Source organism: Excalfactoria chinensis, chromosome 3 (genome assembly GCF_039878825.1).
Source record: "Excalfactoria chinensis isolate bCotChi1 chromosome 3, bCotChi1.hap2, whole genome shotgun sequence".
In the NCBI taxonomy this organism is placed as follows: Eukaryota; Metazoa; Chordata; class Aves; order Galliformes; family Phasianidae; genus Excalfactoria; species Excalfactoria chinensis.
In genome coordinates, this window is record NC_092827.1 from 61,046,517 (window position 1) to 61,065,668 (window position 19,152).

A 19,152-nucleotide genomic window follows, 5' to 3' on the forward strand; every position below is an offset into this window, starting at 1 on the left:
GGGACTAGGGATGAGACAACTGACCAAAACCCCACTGTCAAACTAAATGTAGGGTGGATGACTTTCCTTTTGTTTTCTATTTTGAGTATTGGTCATGTACCCTGAATTCTGTCACTGACTTCTGTGAAACTTTTCAGAACTTCCCTGTAAAATTACTTTGTCTTTCTCCACATATATATGACTAAAATGAACCTTCTTGTTCAAGATTCAGTATATCCATTACCATCGGCACATGAATATGTAGACAGTGTAAACATGTAGACTATCTTTCCTTAGCAAAACAGAGGCAAAAACTCCTCAATAAGGTAAGACTTTCTAGTCCTGAGAAGGCAAACATATCTGCAGTCACATAAAGAGATATTGCTTTCTCTACCACATTTTTATGAAGGCTGCTCGGCTATGTGAAGGAATAATGGCATAATAAAATCTTTGCGTAGGTAAATTAGAGTTATCTTTCAACTCTTGTGTTGTTAAACTAGACAATAGTGTGCTAATGGTTTTCCGACACACACACACACAAAGACATAAATTGGCTTAAAAATAGCAATCTAGAAACAAAAAGCTCTACTGCTACTGTTTAATATCAATGCTTGGTGACATATAGCTCCTTATCTTCAGAATACACCATTTGCTTCTTATAATTAACTCCAGCTAAACTTTTTAAAGAGTAGAGATAAAATCTCCAATGTTTACCTCTGTATGATAAATGTATGATGATCCTTTTATGTTTTGCTAAAATGCCTTCCTCAGTGTGCTGGACTGAATAGTTCTGAAAGTAATTTCAGAAGGTTGACACATTTCCTGGGCTTGTCTGGAATTCATGTGTACGTGGCATAGCAGCTCAGCCTGATAATTAGTCAACCCTTCATCTTTTTGAAAGCAGATAATTGGATTTGATATGGTATATGCCCCAGAGATTTTTTCAGACAGGACATTAAAACTCAAAACCAGATCATATGTGCTTTGATTTCCACACATTCTGAGTAACCACAATGGTTACATGAAAGGAGACTTAGTGGAAGCTGACAACATGCTAGTCAAATTCTGCCTGAAAGATGTAAACAAGAAATGAAGTCAGCTGGTAGGTCCATTTGCTGTCTCATGGTGTGCTCATTGCTTGCTCAAATAGTTCACTATGATAAAAAAAAGTCTGAATCCATTGTCATGGAATTGAATACTGAATTTGAGTGCTTTACCTGCCATTTGATGCTACTCAAAGTTCAGATGAGAAACCTGTCTACCTTAAGCTAGCGCTGTGCTTTTTGTTTAACATTTATCACACAATGAGAACTCTGAGTAGCACGAGAACAATAATCTGGGGACTACTAGTGGCTATTATAAGCAGCACCAACATGAAACACTTCAGTAATTGTTTTTTAAGTTCCTTCAATCTATGTACAAAGACTGAAACTAGAGACTGCAGCATACGCTTGGCTTATAATTAAAATTCTTTAGAGACACCCACAGAGCTCTCAATGGAGAATCACCTAACAGTAGTGGAAATATCTATGGTTATGAGGGGAGAGTACTGCCACTGTAACTGCCTAGAACTTGCATAGTGCTTGCACATACAGAAGACATCAAGGAAGGCACATCTGCAATATGGAGTCCACAATCTAAATGAGACCAATGGACAAGTCAAACAGAATTTCTGAAGGATTCCAATGTAAAGCGTGTCATTTATTATAATCTATTTTGCGTTGGCTTATATTTTTGCAAATGAATAAAAACTCACTCTGTTAACTGAATTGGTCTCATGTATATAATAGTGAAAAGAGAGCTCTAAGAAGGAAATGTTCCCAAAGAACTAAAGGAGTGTATTATTTGAAGACAGATTATAAAATGCAAATGGAAGCATTTAAATTAATTCTTACACAGCATGACACACTAAGTTGTTGTTCCATGACAGCTCTGTGTACTTGCAGTGAAACAAATTCACTCTGCAGCTAATGAGCAAGATGTGGTTGTTTCTTCTGATATCAATTACTAGCAGGGCTAGGACTGACTTTTGCTGAATTATGGAGTTTGCTTGACATTCTTGCTTGCTTGACAATAGGTTTTTTTGAATTGTAGGGCTGCTGTGAAATGTAATGAGCAAACTGTACAGATAAGAAACCTCAAACAAGAGGATATAATACCTTTATGTAATCACTCATTTCAACTCTTCAAGCTTTTGCTTGTGCACCATGTTTCTCAGATTTTTGTCTTTGTAATTAAGGATAATAAATAAGAATAAAGAAACAAAAAACAAGCAGACAAACAAACAAAACAACCAACCAACTCTGCAGGGACCTATTTCTTTTTCATTACCTTTGAACAAAACACTTGGCTTCCTATCAGGGTAAGTTCCAGTTTCACAACAGTCAAATACATCACAGTTACTTTGGAAATGACTAATCATTTATGGTTGCTGTTTTTATAGGCTGACTTACTATTTTGCTTCTAGCTACCAAGGTTAAAGATGGATCTGAATCTTGTGGAAGTGGAGAGATGCATCCAGACTGAGGGTGGCTTTTGGGGAGGGTACGTCTAGCAAGTGGGCAGTACTGTCAGCTGGTGCTGCAGAGTTATGTCACCTTTCTGGATAACCCTACTCAAATCCCCTTGGCAGATGTACAGAAGAAAGATAACTTTTGTCAGCTGCACTTATGCTGTCTGTGTATCTGATACAACCAGACCAGCAGGGAAGCTATTCATAAATGCTGTTTCCTCTCAGGGGCTTTGCAGAAAAAGCCTTGCTCACAAGTAAAAAAATTGGTGCTGCTTCCCCCATCAAAATCTGGGTGTGTGAAACAATAAGAAATGTCATATCTAATCACACATTCACAAAGTATTGTTTGCATACATAAAGCCATCTGTTCTGATCAGCCTTTTCTGCCCATACATCAGTTCAGAGCAAAATAAGGTTATGATTATTGTTATTTATAATATTACACTCATTCTCTCTAGCATGCTAACATCCACTTGTTGTCATCTGATTTCCCACCATGTAAATTAGCTAGAACAGCAGAAACTGTAGTTTGAGAAAGAGATCCTCACCAGATTGTTCCCAAGATCTGAGGAGTGTGTGAGGCCAGCTTAGCAGCACATCTGGAGGAGAGTTTTAAGGGGCCATTGGTAGCAGCCCCCAGGTACCTAAGTATCATATGGGAATGTCAGGTGCTGGGTTCCGAGTAGCAAAGACCTCTGAGACCCAGGAAAGCATTTTTTAAATGAGGCTGAGCTGTGCAAAGACACAAATCAGGAATCTAAACAGCCTTTCAAGTCACTGCCTTTCTTGCTGATAATATTATTACTTAAATTTTGTGAATAAAATTGCACATCACCTACTGTGAGAACAAATATGAGAACTTTCTTATTTTTAAACAATCCAGTTGACATATTAGTTATGGAGCTCCTGGACTGAGTGAGTACGATAAAAGTAGTTTCTGAAGGGAATAAGGCCTGCAGGCAGTTGGAAAAAAAGTGGGGAGATAAGATATGACAAGAAACAAGTACTGGACAAATGAAGTTGAAAATGTCTGAAGGAAGGGAATGGTTGAAAGGTTTCAACAAAGATTCAGAGTGCAACCTAAAACCAGTGCAGTCAGTTTTTGCACAGATCTTGGTCAGCTTTGGACCATGTCCAAAGAGGAAAACTGTGTACCAAGCTGACCTCTTCCAAGTTTGTTACAGGGGCATTTTGATCCACTTAGTGAATAAAGTAACCCAGAAATGTCCTTTACACTGCTCGAGTTTATTTTGCAACATACTGTGTGTATCTTACCAAGAATGTGCAAAATCCATTCTAGTCTACAGACAGTGCACAGCAAGGGGCTCCTTAAAGAACATTATCTTAGATACAGTCAGCAAACAAAGACTTCCACAGCAGATGATAACCATATATCATCAGCCTTACCCTTTCACATGTGATTAGTTTGGTGTCTAAAAGCAGAACTACTCTGAAAAAAATTTGGGAATAGGTCGCAGCCCTGTATTATAGCTGCACAAGAATATCCATGGCTAGGCAGCACTCATATATCTTTGTGTTAGTATTGTATGTATTTTTAATATTGACACTTTTATTTTCATAAGAAGTTTACTGCTGGAGCTTATAGGCATAACAGGACTGGATTTCTTATCGGTGCAAAGAATCTTGAAGTTATTAAACAATAAAATATTGCTCAGAGCAAAAGAACTTTGGTTAGCATGGAAATATCATTCATTCCTTGTGATTTCTGTATCTTTTAAGATGAAGGAATCAGTTTATCAAAGAGAAGACTCCATGCTGTTTAATGAAAACCAGTATGACAAAGTCCTAACTGCATATGAAAATAAGGTCAATATAAAACAGGTTTTGTCTGGAATGGCTGCCTTACGGCTAAAATGAAAGCTTTTCTTCAATTTTAAACATACTGAGGACCTGAACATGTGACTGAAAATGCATCATTAATATTATCATATAATTATTAAACAAAAGAGAAAGTCTGTTTTATTCCACTTGAATATTACTGAATTTATTATTCTATGTAAATATAGACCAATATCACTTTAAAGATGAGCATCCCACAGTGCCAAGTGTGATTCCTGGGTGTAGTAAAAGGGAGTCTCCACCAAAACTCCAGAGAGAGAAAAAAGGTTACAGATAGGGACTGTTGTTTTCATTTGATATGAGGAACAGAAAACCAGATCATATTGTTTGGAGAAGCTCAGCTCTCAACAGAATAGCAGTGCTAAGATGGATTTTCAATTCACCTGCAGTTTGGGCAAATTGAAAAATACTTTCCAGGAAAAATAGCAATTTAAAGAAGATAAAAAATAATTTTGAGAATTCTGGACATTAAAAAAAAAATTAAGTAGAAGGAAACTTAGGGGAAAAGACCATTACTTCAGAAAGTCAAACCATTTAACTATCAGAAAGTTAAGACAACAGTTAACTAACAGTCAACTAACAGTTAAAGAATACATCTTCTTCTTGAAAATGATTATGTAAAATGTGTTGGGTCTTTCTTTTTTCTTATGACTTTGATTTGCTTTTGTTTCTTGGAACAAATAGTAAAATGGTTGAGTCCATGTATGCTTATGTAACATGGATATGTACCCAAATTAATTGTACATTTATATTCTCTCCACTAAGGAGAGAAGAAAGTTTTAATACAGAGAGGTCTGGATAACTCAGAGCTTAAGTAAGCACAATATACAGCACTCCCAGCTGTCTGCCTTTTTTGTCCAGATGTCTGCTGCTATCTAGGTCCTGCTGGCTCCCCTGAGCTTGAAAATGTTGTGATATGTAAATGCCTTTATTCTGAAAGAAAATGATGCAAATGAGATAAGGCATTGATAGTGCCTGAAACTGGGGCCATAAAAAGGCAGGCACAACGCAAACCACCATCTGCACAGCCCAAAGAATAGTAACACTGAAATGCTAATCTATGGATTGGTGTTGCTATCTGCTGCAGCTTCCAGCAAGCTTTCATTGAATTTTTCACTGCAGCTGATATCTATTGTCATGTACCCTTTGAAAAAGGCCAGCAATTAAGCAGAAATAGATTTTGATTTTGAGCATGGCCATAAATGCACAGCAAAGCAGAGAGTATCCTGTTACCACCACCAATCAGGTGCAGTTCTGTGCTCAGTCTGCCACAGTGATTTTTGCTTTTTCTTGGTTTCCAGGCTCAAGGCAACTAATATCACAGGATACATAACTCCATGAGCTGGTCAGCTGTTGTTTTTTTTCCCCCTTTAATAATAATAATAATAATAATAATAAATAATAATAATAATAATAATTAATAATAATAATAATAATAATAATAAGGAAGATATAATTTCAACAACATTTGATATGAGAACTTCTGGAAATTTTAAGAATATAATCTTTTTCAAATATTGGCCAGTGTAAATGAAATAGTTTCACATAGCTTTTCAGCATGAGAAAGACTTCAATTTCCTTTGAAACTTCCTTTGCACAGCAGTTTACAACCAGCTCAATTTTTCTGCCTAGCAGGCTCTGGCAAGGCTACAGTTCATTCAGTCTCCTGTGGAAGTTCTTGAATGTAATCTGCCATGTATTTTACCGAGCACACCTTTAAATCCTGGCTTCCACGTCTTGCTTGGCACTTTCAAAAGAGACAATGTTGTACATCTGGAATCACTTCCTGACATTACTCAGCAGCAGCCAATGCTTTGGTAACTTATTTTTCACCAGCAAGACATTGATTTCAATAGGCTCTTGGTAAGGCTGAGCTTCCTGTGGGGTTGCTTGTGCTGAGAGACTTTAAGGAGAAAATACTGATGTAGCAGTCCTGAGCTAGGGGAAGGGAAAAATTGAAATTAAAAAGCCTCTTGAACACTGCCAGAGATGGCGACTCCACCACCTCCCTGGGCAGCCATTCCAGTGCCTGACCATTCTCTGAGATAAAAAGTTTCTTCTTATGTCTAATCTAAACCTCCTCTGGTACTACTTGTCACCATATCCTTGGGTCCTGTTTGTTGCCTGGGTGAAGAAGCCAAACCCATCCTCATCACAGCCTCCCTTCAGGAAGTTGTAGAGTGCAATGAGGTCTCCCCTGAACCTGCTCTTTTACAGGCTAAACAATCCCAGCTCCCTCAGCCTCTCCTCATAAGACTTGTGCTCCAGACTGCTCATCAGTTTCATTGCCCTTCGTAAGGAACTTTAGCGTGACCACAGATAATATCTGATTCATTTCATTGAAGACCTCTTGACCCCTTCCTGAAAAGCAACTGGGCAGAAAGTACCTGTCTGCTACATACTTCTGCCTGATACCGTACCTAGCAACTGCACCAGCCCATAGTGTTTCTTAGCTTCAGATAGTGTGCTCTGAAGGCCTCTGGTTGGTTCTGCCCAATGGCTGTGGTAGGAACAAAATGAATTATGAGAAGTTAGATGGTGCCACCTACAATAAAAGCAGATTCCCTGAGAATGGCTAACCTCAGGCACTCAGAAAGAGGGAAGATCTGACACACGTGGTGTCCTGGACCTCCATGCTGCAGAGTCTGTTTGGCAAGGAGGACTCAGCGATACTAATCTGGAACCTGCCTCCTTCTGGCCTGAAGCAGGCTTTCTCTACGCCCAAACCAGGGGTTGAATCTGAAAAATCAACTTCCAATCACAAGAGGAAATTGCTATTTAGGGCAGCGTAGAGGGAAGAAATGTGACTAGGAACATGGGTGACCTCAGATTCTTGTACATCTAGGAGTTGGTGTGTAAAAGCCAGTGACCTTTTTTTCTGTAAAAGAAGATGGTTTTGTTACTTACAACATTATGTCCTTTGAATCATGTTTTAAATTCTTTCTGTGCCCACATTTGGAATTGGCATTCAGAGGACATTGACACTTAATAACAACAGTAGTTCCTGTCACTGTTAATTTTGCATGTACTTTGATCTGTGACATTTTCGTATTAACATTACAGTCTATTGAACTGATGTCATAGGGACAAAAAATTTTGACAGCTGAATATTTAAGTGAAACAGTGTTTTATTGGCAGCCCACTGAGATCTGTCCCTTTCTCCAGTCCATCTGTGAAATTGCCTTTTAGCTAAGCAGAAGCCGAATTCTGACTTCTACATTTCTTTTTCATCTGTGCACTAAAATAATGGAGTGGCTGAATCAAAAATTAAATGCTTGAATTTGAATCCAAGTGAGAGCACGTTAAGCACCCTCACTTTTAGTGACTCTAGCATTAAAAGTAGAATGCTGATATATTTCTTTATTATACTGAGTGATTTTTTGAATTATTTAATCTAAACAACATCAATATTTTGAAAGTTCACTTCTCAGATGAAAAAGAAAATGTAAAACATGTTTCTCCTGATTCATTATGCATTTTGTAGACAGGAAATGTAATATTTGCCTTGGTAGTTCTCACCATCAGAATCATGTGGCAATTTAGAAAATACAGCCAACGATACCCGAGGGTTCCAGCACCTCTAAGCTAATCTCCAAAAGCAATTCATTTTTGTAATAGTCTCATATTCAGCCTAAATTAGCCTTTTAGCTTGTCTCTTCAGAACAGGTTGTTCTAGCTAATATACTGTCAATACTGTCAATATAAGAAAACAATTTCCAAGTGTTAATTAACACAAAGATCACAGGCATCTAACAGATTCTTACGCACCACAGATCTTTGCTGAATTTTATTATCCGCTAAATCCTTACAGTCTCCATGGGCTTTGTAGAACAGCTGTAAATGGTGAGATAGAAATGCAACATGCCTTCTTTATGCTACTTAAATGGTGGGAAAGAAAACTACAGCATTTCAGGAAGGCCCATGTCTACCTATGAGGCTTTGTCTGCAGAGGACAAAGGAAGCTCAAAGAATGCACACTACAGATGTCATCAGACTAATAGCAAAACCACTCTAATGTGAAACACTGTGATTGTTTTTCCACATAAAACGGAGCTCCTCAGTACTAAGGAATTTCACTGAAAATTCTCCTTTTCTCAAATTAATTGTATTCCTCAGCAGCTCTACCCACAGACATTCACTCCCCCCTGCATATTGAAACTCAGGAAATACTCACGGATTTCTACAATTAAACATTTTAATGGAGCAGCCGGTGGTCTGATTGGCCTGGAGCCAGGGAGCATTCTCTGATTTACTGGTCTCCTCATTTAATTTTTTCTAGCTGTGATGTGTTCTATCATGTAAAAACACGGTGAAGCGCCACAGCAATATCTCCAAGTGTTATCACTTCACAGACTGCTCTTAATCTTCCCTTGAATGTATTCCTTCACCTCTCATAAAATCACAAAAACAGGAAGCTCTGGTTTCCATTTGTAGGCATTTTAGTCACAGGCCTTGATCTAGCCTTCTCCAAAAGAATACAAGCCATGCTAAGCTCACATTCAATACTATTATATTTTGACCCTGACAGAATTCCTTCTATGATGCTTTTTGTAGGAAGTCTAAATAAATTAATTATTTGGAATAATTTAGATTACTGGGAAAAAGGGGTGACTTTGAATCCCCAGAAAGCCACCTCTTTCCTCTTCCTTTGCTGTTGTAACACATGCAGCTGAAGAAATGTCCATTGTGTTCCTCTGACAAGAGGTGCCTACCAGTGCAAGGATCATCAAGCTGTGCTCCTTGCACCAGCAGCTTCTCTCAAATTGCTCACTGTGCTTCACAACAGAGGAAAGCTCAGATTGCAGAACACTGCCTGTTGTTGAATATTCAGAATATTCTTGGCTACAAATAACGCTCACCTACAGAAATAATTATTATTTTATCAGCCTTATATACCCAATGGTGAAATTCAGCTCTTATTCTTACCTCATCTCAGTTGCTCTGTGAAAAGTTTTTATCTGATTAGTGTGGACATCCTGCCTGCTCCCACCAAGTTCCAGCACTTTATTAAATCATCACAAGACTTACAAATCACTGGATGGCACGGAGTGAAATATTTAATAGAAAGGAAAAAGTGTTGCCCTATCAGTCTTAGCTTCCTCCCTTCATTAAATTCACGCTCTCTGTCTCACAGGTGTAGAGGACAGCAGTTTAATAAAGAATAAGGTAGTGTGACACCAAGAGGCAAAGCAACCCAGAAGCAAGCCAAGCTGGGCAGTTACCAGCTCCACCCAAAGACTAGTCATCATAACAACCACACTGACACCTGCTATGTAGCTTCGTTTTTATGAACGCAAGAACCACTCCTGCATCTAATCAGAACCCCTTTGGTACTGCTGTTATCTCTGTTACTCAGCCCCTTTCCAGGCCAACGGGATTTTTCCACAAGTGTCATAGTAAAATGCACCAGGAACTGGGTAGTGAGAAAAGCAACAACTGACTTCAGAACACACATAGCCAATCCAAATCAATAAATAAATAAACATGGACCATACATCTGGCCTACATCTGGATAGCAGTTACAAGCCTTGCTGTAGATATCTCCGGTGTTGTGGTAGCGAGGCAGATGTGCTCACAGCTTGGGCTTTTAGCAGGTCCTCGCTTTGGTGAAGTTTCCACAGACCTCAGGCACAAGGATAAAGCAATGTTGGTTTTACAGGATTGATAGACTCTCTATAGTCTTCCCAGATCTGCCAATTCGAATCATTTAATATTGTTTGAACAGGGGTTTAGATATATATATTGGATATTTGTGTGTGTGTGTATGTGTCTGCCTACAGATATTTTTATCTTACTGGAGACTTAATCCTTTGGCAGTCAGCTCTGAAATGCTTTGGAGTGCAGCCAAAATATTACTTTCTGAAAATCTTTTTTGAAGTTCTCCTTCTTTGCAGAACTGTGAAAATATTTTCAATTTTTCACTTCAGACAATCTTTTTGTTCTTTTTTTTTTTTTTAAAGGACACTGGCAGCCTTGTCAGCTTTGTGTCGTGTATCACCATGCATGCTTTGTGATTGTGAACAGCTCCAGATAAAAAAGGGCTGGTGTGTGAACGTGTGCTCTGGCATCCAATGGAGAAGATGCATTCAAGGACTCCTTATAGATGACCGAGGTCTCTGTGCATCACTGTAAGATGACAAAGGCTTGTGGCTTTAATGATGTTACCAGACCAGGGTGCCTGACAGATGACCCCTGTATAAAGATTATTGAATTTTAGTGATTTGCCTCTATCTCCCACTGACCTTGTAGACCACATGCATCAGCTAAAATGTATTAATGCAAAAGACTGTGTTTTCTAACTTCCAGAACCAGCAAGCTCAGTTATTTCACACAGTCATAGAATCACAGAATCATAGAATGGCCTGAGTTAGAAAGGACCAGAAGATTCATCTAGTTTCTACCCCCCCTGCTGTGTGCAGGGTTGCTGACCACCAGACCAGGCTGCCCAGAGCCACATCCAGCCTGGCCTTGAATGCTTCCAGGGATGGGGCATCCGCAACCTCCTTGGGCAACCTGTTCCAGTGCATCACCACCCACTGAGTAAAAACTGCCACCTAATATCTAACCTAAACCTCTCCTGCCTCAGTTTAAAACAATTCCCCCTTGTCCTATCATTGTTCACCCTTGTAAACAGTTGTTCTCTGTCCTGTATACACATTCCTTTCAAATACTGGAAGTCCACAATGAGGTCTCCCCTCCCCTCTCTTATTCATGAATGAGTGATGTGTTATATATTGATGGAAACCGTTCTGTGTATGAGATATAAAATTTGTCTTTCAGGGAGGAAAAAAGAAGTGAAGAAGCATGAAAGCAAAGGATCACATTCTGGTTCTTCCTGAATTCTGTCAGACCTCTCTGTTGCTCCCAGCATTGCTTGTTGTGGTTTTGCTAATTCTGTCACATAGTTTTTATTTTTTTCTTTGCTATTTAATTCTTTCCTATTTGCTGATATCAACTTCTTATTTTATATATATATATATATATATTATATATATATATTTATTTTATATATATATTATATATATATTTTAAACCTCAGAAGTACAAAAGAAGGCAGAGTTAGAATGATTCTAAGCTCATGCAGGCTTTAAGTAAAATACTGTAACAGTCCAGACCTTTGTGTCCCTTATCTCTGATAGATTGCTAAAGCTGTAAGGAATGGCTTAAGGTACTGGGATTTTAAAGCATTTTCTCATTTTTTCTCCCTTTTATTTTTCTCCAGTCTGACTATGGGCTGTCTTAGTAAACACAGACACGATTTATCCCATTTTTTATCATAACAAAAACATATATCAATTTTCCTGTTTCCAGATTGCAGATGGGAAACATTTTCATTTGCCACAAAGAAGTTTGCTGAATTTTGTTTTGGATATGAGAAAAGAACAAGCTGGCAACATTAATTATTTATCACTTGTATATGATTCATTGAGGAATATTAAACCATGTTACATCTATCTGCATTAGATATGCAGCGTGTTCTCACAAATAATGTGAATTACAAGTTAAAATAGCACAACTTTTTGTTGTCCTCACAAATAGGCCTTTTATTCCACCCCCATGCAAGCACCAGAGACCTGACAGCCCTTTGAGGCTCCTTCCTTCTGCCACCCACAGCAGCTTATACTCCCTTCCAGAGAGAAGGGATCAGAAAAGGCCAGAGCCACCCCCCACACAAGCAAATGGTTAGAAGAAAAAACAGACCTGACAACAGATGTAGAACTGGCCACTGCCCATATATGCAAAGAAACATGGGACAGAAGGAACTCTCTTGGTTGTTGTATATCTTACGTATCTATCTCCTTCATTTTGTGTACTGTGTATCGTATCTGGGAATGTGGCACAATTAAACACTGCCACAGAATTGCCTTTGCTAAATTGATGAATGCAGACCTTAGAACAGAACAGAATATCAAAATTAGCACTGCCTAGCAAAGGAAGCTGCCAAGTGTCTCAGATGAACTGTAGCATAAGTAAAAAATGGGACTGTCTTTCATTTGATTAATTGTAGTGGCAACAAAAGCCCGAAGTAACACCATTTATATTGTCAAATGATTCCCTGATGAAAAACTTTCCTTTCATCTAAGTAGCACACACTCACAATAAACATCAGGGGATAATGGATGCATCTAGATTTTCATCAAGACAGGCTGCTTGATGGTGCCTTAGAGCTGCAAGAAATATCCTCCTGAACAGAAATCAGGACAGCAAAGGTGCTTTTCAATGCTTCTAAGTCTGGTAAAGTGTCCATCCCAGAACATCACTGAGAACTGCTGCACTGACACAGCCAGAAAGCCTTTACAGCATCCCGTGCTTTGCTATAAGGCTTTGCTCGCTGTTGCTTGAAATTTTATTGAAATGTTTGAGATCTGATATTTTGACAGTTCAACAATTTCCAAATTTTAAAAGACAGAATAAAATATTCCTTTTGTCAGCTAAAAGGAAAGCCCAGCAATTTCTCTAACAAGCACTGAGATTCAGTCTGCATTGAGGGTGGGGAAGACGGATCTGACAGGGTGATTGCTTCAACAGTAAGTGAGAGGCCTCAACAAACACCTGTAAATTCACTGGCCATGTCCCATCACCTGTAGCTACCAAGCTGGAGATCACCTTGTTGCCACTCAGTGACTGTGAGCCATATTCCAGGTCATGAGCAGCAGCTGCGGAAGCTGTCACTGCTCTGCCTGGGTGGGGGGAGGGGTGTGCACTGCAGACCATGGTTCAGTTCACAAAGAATGGCAAATTCTGCCCACAGGAACAGTGTCAACATGCACCATCTGCAAACTGAAGCTCTTAAAAGACATAATCCTGTTTTGCACCCTTTGCACATATGTATGGAGACAGCTTTTAAGGACGGAGCAAATACCATTTTCCCATGGGCGACTTCTATTCAATAACAGGATGAACTTGTTTTAGGAATGAATAAGGTTCATGTGATGAATTAAATGCATGTAGTTAAATGAGGAGGCAAATTAAGTGTAGAAAGACCATCTTTCATCAGCTTGAAATTCTAGGCTTCATTTCCAGCTTTCGGCAGTCATATGAGGTACTGAAGAAACTGGAACCTGTGCTTTTATATTTGACTTCTATATAACATCATAATGTTATGTGAATTGAAGTAGGCTTGTCAGACTAAGGGCCCACCACAGTTAATAGCCTGACTCTGTGCACTCTCTCCATTTCACATGTATCTTTGTGGGACTAAGTATCCCCATGTCTTTTGGGAGAGCTCTGAAATAGAAGTGATTTGATTAATTTGAGTAATGCTTAGTAAAGAAAGCTTACTCATCTTCTCGTCTGTGAAGAGCACCAAAATGTTGAGAAGCTGCTCGCTATCTGAGCACAGTCCATCTCCAGAACTGATAGACAGATCCTCTACAAAGCAGCTGGTTAAGTGTTGACATAATTAAAGGCTTTATGCTAATGAATGCCTTAAAAGAAATCAGAATGGTAGGGAAGCAAGCAGTCTGATTTGGGGCACACCCTATTTTAGAATGCTAGACATGAGGCCAGGTTGTGCCAGACTGTATTAGTGTAGCTTTTAATGTTTAAGACCAATATTGATAAATAATCTTCCACAGCATAGAAAGAGGAGGAAGGTCCCCACTTCCGTCACTGGATCCTCCCATGGAGCAGTAGTTTTGCAAGATTTCTTCATAGAGGCAACTATACCTATGAGAAATTAGAGAAACAACATTTTATATATGCGTAGTACCTGCTGCTGCCACTAACTTATGGAGAACATACGGACTGAAACAGGATTCCTATATTTTTTTCTTTAAGTGTCAAAACAAGAATTTAGTGCTTAGCTTTAGAAAAATATTTACAAATGTTGGTGTTAGTATACATGCGTCAGCCTCCTCACCTGCCAAACAGGGAGGACAGCACTATATCCCACACAAGCACTCTACATTGCAGACAGACTGAACCCACGATGGCTTAATGCTCTGTAAAGCTCTAGTAGAGGAACACTTGTGGCCTTCCAGAAGCCAACCTCTGAGGAGCACAAGATGCTCTTTGAGACTGAATAATAGCATAAGGCAGACAGGACCTGGGTCTAAGCTGTTTAAGCGTGAGCAAGATGGAAGCATGGAAGATGTAACATGGTCAGTTTAAATATCTTCAGTGTCTTTCTAAGAGAAAAAGTATTTGTGAGGCTTAAAGCTGACTTGAATAACCACTGTTTCAGTGGACACGGGAAAGTATTTTTGCTCCCTCTTACATATTCCAATACAAGTGCTGTTTACTGACAACCCAAAGATGGACTTGTATCTACCAGTGATTAGATTAAGATCAGTAACCATTCCTACTACGTGGTTTTAAGTGATTGCCAATGATGAAGACTGAACAGTTCAACAAATTAGCAATTTGATATGGTCTTACAACTGTCAGGCTTTCTGTCTTGAGTGAAAAATCTCTTTCGCCCCCAGGGAACAAATTTCACCATTTCTTACTGTAGGGCAAAAACGTTTTGGAGGTGGCCTATCATTGGTAAACATCAAGCACATTTCTAGGCAAAGATGCAGAAGGAAGTGCAACTATTCTAGGAGTTCACACAGGGTTTTACCCTCAAAATAAAGGAAGTAAATCAACCCTAGCCTTCTGGTAAAGACTATTTTTCCTTGTCTGAACCTGTTCAAATGCATATCAGCCACTCGTGACAGTTATGAGTTGCCAATAAGGGAGCTGCCTTCGGGGAAAGTTAGCAAAACTGGCCTGACTGGATGATTCGCGTCAGGCGTTAACTGTGCCTGGCAGCACAGAAAGACTGCAGACCACATCTTTACATGTAGCTTTTTCGCTAGAGGAGGAAACGTTCCCATTGGCTGAAGGAAAAATGCTCACAACCAGAGAATCAACTCCTTTTTCTACTTCAGGTCAGGAGCACGTGAAGGGTGCCCAGTAGCTGATGTGAAAGCTGTGACATAATTCCCATCCACATGTGGTAGTCTGTAGGAAACTTTATTTTTTTATTTATTTTTTTGGTAGCATGGAAATCTACTAATAAAATAAGCACCTCGGTGCTTGAGTGAGCCTTTCCTGTTAGAGAGTGATAGAAGTTTCCTTTGACATACCCTGTAGGTGCCGCGATGCTTTCAAATGCAGGTTAAAGGAGAAAACAATATTTTGTCACTATAATTGTACAGTTTTCATATTAGAAGCTGAAGTCTGATTCTCCTCTCCTGGCCACTTCATATAATTATATTAATATTATTATTATAATATATTATATTATAAACCTTTTGAAACTTGGCAGATTTGGCACCACTCAAAAATTAAGAGCTCAGTTTTCCTGGAAAGCATCAAGGATGAAAAAATCCTCAGTGCAGAGTTATTACAAACCCATTACTAGGCTCCTTGTTGTTTGATATTATTCTAAGCATTATTCTTAAATCTTTGCTGTCAGTACAACAACCACAGAGGCTGGTGCCATTGCTTTCCATTCACAGCTGGGACAGTGACAGCAGACCACCCAGTGGCTCCTATGCCCTCAGGAACAAGCAACAGTTCTTATTCAGTTTGCATCTTGGCCAGAAAATGCATCAGCAGAAATCCCTGGAGCAAGCAAACAAAACAACCAGGCATCTTTTCCCAGAGAAGGAGAGAAGCCACTGGGAAGGGCCAGGGCTGAAGCCCAGGACCTGCATGGGCTCTCACGGTAATATGGAACCCTCCTGAGTGCTGTGTTGTGCTTCTGTGCCACCTGTCTTTAAGCACTGACAAGTTCTCTGCAGAGAAAACTTTCTCCCTTCTCCCCCATCCCCACTTTTTTTTTCCTTTCCCATTCAGGCTTGACACTCTTTGTCACAAGTGAGAAGTTATTTGTGACAGAGAGATGACACAGAGCTAAAGAGAAAGTCTGAGCAATTGTGCTGGGGAATTGAGGTCAAAAGGTAAATACTGCTGGCTACAGTGTTTTCTGCCAGCTCCCTGTTGTTCATGTTGCTGCACAAAGAGGTGCTGAGGCTCCTGGCAGCCGGCAGAGCTCAGTGAGCTTCAAATACAGGAGGAAAACACACACAACAAATTTCTCAGCATGATGTGCACTGCAAGGTAGCTCCTTCTCTCCCTGAGTCTTACACCTGCTGTGCACTGCCCAGTCTTTTGTGGACAGGGTGTGCTTCATGTTGAAGGTAACAGTGCCTGTCTCAAAAAACAGCAAGAAAAGAAAGGCTTCAAGTGTTTTACAATCTGCAGTGTTACAGCTGACAACGCAATGTTATGCTGACAGGGATGGAGCTGGGACTCTAAGCCAGGATCCTGCAGGGAAAATTACTTCTCCTTGGACCTGCTGCCATTTCTGTCCTCCTGGGAGCTAGCTGTACTGCAGGTTGTGTATGTATGCGATGGTTTATATGGCTGGAGTACCTGTGCCAGCCAGAGCTGCTGCACCTGTTGTGCCTTTGTTTTGTGTGGCTTTTTTATTTCAGTGAGTACTCACAGATCTCCAGAATTTTCCTTTAATGCTTATCATGAGACAACTGGAAATATATATGAAAGTGAAGGGTCCAGTGTCCAACCACCAGCAAAGTCAAGCCATATGTGCTGCTGAAGAAGTCTATGAAAGGTAACTAAGAACAAGCGAAAGTGAAATGCCATGCAGATTGAGTTGTAAAAGAGAAAAATAGGGCTAAGGGATTGCTAATGTCTAGATATACGCCTCTCTTGAGTCCAGACATAAAATGTCCAGGAGAGGAAAGACGGGCTGATTCACCTGTCTTCTGAACTGTCTAAGTATTCTTATGCTAGGTTTTCACTTGTACATTTCTTAAACTTCTACCCTGCTCGCTTTTAAAATAACTCTGAGTAGACGAATATCCCAAAGTCATTACATGAGTCAACAGCTGAAATGGGGACAGAGCTCAGGGCCATGTGGTGATGCACTCAGCAGCATGGCTACTGCCTTATAGCGGCACCATATGCATGGATCTGTGCAAAACCTGCTGTCACGGACAATGGAAGGGCAAAACTCTCTCTTTCTGCATTTATGAAAGCAAACAATTATATTACCCACAGGCAGAGAATAGGATGAAAGGCAGGGCATGCAGCACATCAACCTCTCAGAGAGGGAAGGAGAGCTCAGAAGGAAAAGCTCTCGACTCCACTGCAGAACAGCAGCCTGACATGCACAGCCACCTCAAAACCGAGGGTGATGAAAGCATGGCACAGAATGATAGGAGAAACAGACACCAACAGCAAAAACAGAGATGAGTCAAAGATCCTGTAAAACACAGTTAGGGGTTGGAAGTGAACCTTTAGGAATCTCAGAAGTTTGAGCACAGGTACTGGACAAGTTTCTCAAGGAAAATGACAGCATGATTCATACACAATGAGGATCTTAGCACTTAAGGGCTTCAGTTTCTAAATTAACACTGCACAGACCTACAAGAGAATTGCAGCACAATGACTAACATTGCCAGCTATGCCAGGCAGTGTCCTTAAGAAGAAAAAAGAAATACTCGTTGAAGTACCTGTCAAATTAAAATAGTTAATGAGTTTTGCTTGGGTGTTCAATACATCCCAAGAAAACACACCAGTTCTTGCCTCTGTCCCCAGACAAAAAGACGGATACTAGTCAGCACCTTTTTAAGACCATAAAGCACATTAAAAATCCCCTATACTGTAAGATTTTGAAAACACTTTTCAGGTACAACTCCTACAGCAGCTGCCACTCCCAGTGCTGGTATTTAAGCATTTTCCTTTGGTGATTTTGCAGTCTGTGTATTTGAGGGCTAGCTAACAAGGACAGCTGAAGAACAAAGGACCAGCTCTGCAGGTCTGTGCGAACACAAGTCACAGCAGAGCACAGGACTTTGCAGAAGGGATGGGCTATCTGTGCGGACTTTAGGAATACACTCTGCTACTCAGTGCAGCCCTTCCTGCCTTTCTGATAGGAGAGAAAAGTGAGCTGTGCCCTCTGTCCCCTGTGCCATCATGGAGTGTGAAGGCTGCAGCCAGTCCTCTGCACCATCAGCTCATGGAGCAGCAGGCAGGATGCTGCCACTGATGCAGACACATGATCTGTATGCAGGCCACAGGCATATTTATATTTGGCAGCTTGTGCTGCTAGGCATCCAGGAAAGTGATGGTTCATCACCCCTGAATTAGGGGAGCAGCACAGGCAGACCTATTCTACTGCAATGGGGAGAGTGGTCTCACCCTGGCCTTCACAGGTCTGTCACAGGGAGCTGGGGAAACACCTCTTGTTCACTTATTGACTTCTTTCACAGCCCTTGGCAGTGCTGAATACACTCAGTGCATCACAAAGACCCTCTGCATAAGGAAATTGGGCATCAAAGAGCAACCAGAGCCCCTTCCACCCAGCAGGCCTCCACTATGGGACGGAGGTCTCCAGGCCTTGTCCTGGCATGGCCACAGGGCAGCACAGGGTGCTGGGAGCCCCGCATGCCATACCACCATGTGGGGGGATGGATCCCACGCCACCTGCACATTGCACGGCGTGCAATAAATAAGTAGGTGGATTAAATGTCATAGACACATACCACTCCTAAATGCTTATCTGTCTGCACTCATATCTATGCCAGCTGCTTCCCCACCTACCTAGAGGCCTTTTGGTTTTGGAAACCCACAATGATATTTTACTTCTGTAGAGATACATGGTTTACACCCACTTTTGCAACTGAGTAGATAACAGATGCTCTTTCTCGGTACCAAACAGTGACCTGCTCTCTCAGGTCAGAGCACTCCTTTTTCAAGTGATTTACTGAGAACCGGAAGCTGAATTAGCAAAGGCAAAGCATGTCATGCTTTTGAGTTGGATAAGATTTACCCGTAACACTGGA